This window comes from Coenobita brevimanus, chromosome 6 (assembly GCF_032717465.1).
Source record: "Coenobita brevimanus isolate Jiangsu-jjx chromosome 6, ASM3271746v2, whole genome shotgun sequence".
NCBI classification, from domain to species: domain Eukaryota; kingdom Metazoa; phylum Arthropoda; class Malacostraca; order Decapoda; family Coenobitidae; genus Coenobita; species Coenobita brevimanus.
The window spans coordinates 27,291,756-27,294,023 of record NC_136959.1 but is presented as its reverse complement, the minus strand read 5'-3'; the positions used below and the strand labels follow the sequence as shown (position 1 = coordinate 27,294,023).

The 2,268-nt window shown below is 43.6% G+C and overlaps 1 pseudogene; it reads right to left on the bottom strand.

Annotated features, from left to right (window-relative positions):
• Positions 1-1,245: 1,245 nt before the first annotated feature.
• LOC145402935 (5S ribosomal RNA) lies at positions 1,246-1,364 on the bottom strand (annotated as a pseudogene).
• Between the last annotated feature and the right edge of the window lie 904 nt (positions 1,365-2,268).

Sequence of the window (2,268 nt, the reverse complement as noted above, 5' to 3'; positions counted from 1 at the left end):
CCTCACCCATGCCAACAGATATAGGACGAACAGCCTTAGTGATATGTTATTTTTCTGTGTTGGTCTTTCGTGAATTAGGATACCAGGTATACACCCAACTATTTTCACCTATCAATCAGTAGCAAATTGCCTAAATCCTGTAAGCGGTGGCTACAAACAAACTCACCTCCATGTCGCCCTGACCATTGCCATTTGGCTGCCTTCCGTTCAACTCACACATCCCTCTCGTATCTCTCCACTTCATCCCTCCATCCCATTCTCGGTCTCCCCTTCCCTCTCTCCCCCTCCACCTCACTCACATTTACACTTCTGGTCAGTTCCTCATTACCTAATCTCCCCACATGGCCAAACCATCTCAGACTCTCTCTTAACGCTTTCAGTCACCGTCTCCTCAAGTATATAAACACTGTTAACCCAAGAGACGCCATAAGAAAGTTATCAATGCACCACAACACATCACGTTCCTTTCACTCTCACACCCCACAATGTTTACCCATTCTGAATATGCATTTGCTTCACGCTGGCGTTTTCATCGCCACACATCTAGGGGTTGGCGCATTGAGCATGATGCGAGTGCCAGGGGCTTGGGGGCTAGCATACACACACACACACACACACACACACACACACACACACACAACTCATCAACACAGGCGCTAATTTCCCACTCAGGCACACCCAGAACAAGCACGATAATGAGGAAGCACGAGGAACCCCAGTGCACCACTCGCTTCCTTCCGGGTTTACTCTCTCTCTCTCTCTCTCTCTCTCTCTCTCTCTCTCTCCCTCTCTCTCTCTCTCTCAACAAAGGGCTACACACAGTTCCCTCCCCCCTCCCCCCCGCAGCAAGCGAGTACGTACCACAGGAGACTGAGAAGTGTGGGACGTGGGGATTGTGGACGTGGCATGCAACAGAGGTACAGACTTAGCAGCAACACAGTACTGGGAAGCAGGGATGAAAGGAACACAACAAACGAGAACAAAATTAAAAGGGACAAAATCACACACAGGAAAAAAAAAATGAATAGCACATTATATAATAGGAGTATACAGCTGGATCGACAGGGTTCCCACAGGTCTTGGAAATAGTGTTAAAAATAAGTCACTAATTTCATTATACTGCTGAAATTCATTCATTCATTGCCATACGCCATGTATCCCAAACGGGGTGGCCAACGGCTTAGAGTTAATTGTTTTACAGGGAGGGGCACTAATCCTCCACCAACCCCACTTGACACGTAGGAATGCCAACAGCATCTGGTGTTCCCAGGCAGTCACCCATCCAAGTACTAACCAGACCCGACGTTGCTTAACTTCGCTGATCGGACGGGAAGCGGTGTACTCAACGTGAAATAACTTTGAATATTCCCGCATTAAAAAAAAAAAATCGTAGGATGCAAGGAAAGTATCGAGGATAACCTTAAAACAGGCTAAATAATGTAAAAAATGTGACTCCAAATCTGAATGTGGTTAAATAGGATAACAGCAATCGATTTTATCCCAGATATCCCAAAGGCTGCTCCATTCTCGCGACAAGCAAAGCACTGGGAATGAATTACTGATAAAGTAAATAAGGGATTTAGCAAATTATATTTAACTGTGCTGTAAAGACTTAGTAATCTATATTTTGTTGAGGTCAGAGGGGAAAAAACGCGTTTTTCTAGTAGTACACCGGAAACTACATGTAGTATTATACATGCATTTTGTGAGACCTTTATTAACATCTCTTGTTTAGCTTGTACATATATTTATTTTTATTTCACATTCTGCTGTTTTGTATTTTTTCTATAGCATTATCTTACTGACCCAGTCTTCCTAGAGAAAACAAGACTGAATCAATAATTTGTCAATACTGTATAACCAGACACTTGTTTTATTGACAGTGGTATATACAAGGACCTCCAACTAAGAATACACTTCCTTACTGTGATTAAGAACTATTTCTCAGTGTCACGAATCAATTCGCGACATTTCCTTTTTGTGAGAAGCCACGAACTATTAGTGGGAAAACTCACTGTGTATCGCTCAGTTAACCGTTTCTCTCTCCATTTCGGAGTATACTTTTCAAAACATTCGTCACCTTTTTCAAGAGTGACCGATTTAATGCACGTCACTGAGTGCTGTACTGAGCGATACTATTGTTTTTTTATTGTTCGCCCCTGCTCACTCGACCATTAGAAAATGCGGCCTAGTGCTCCGCTTTTCTTTCCCACGACTTGGTCAGTCTAGTGTTTGTTGTGACGCAGAAAGGTCCTGTGCCAGCAGTGT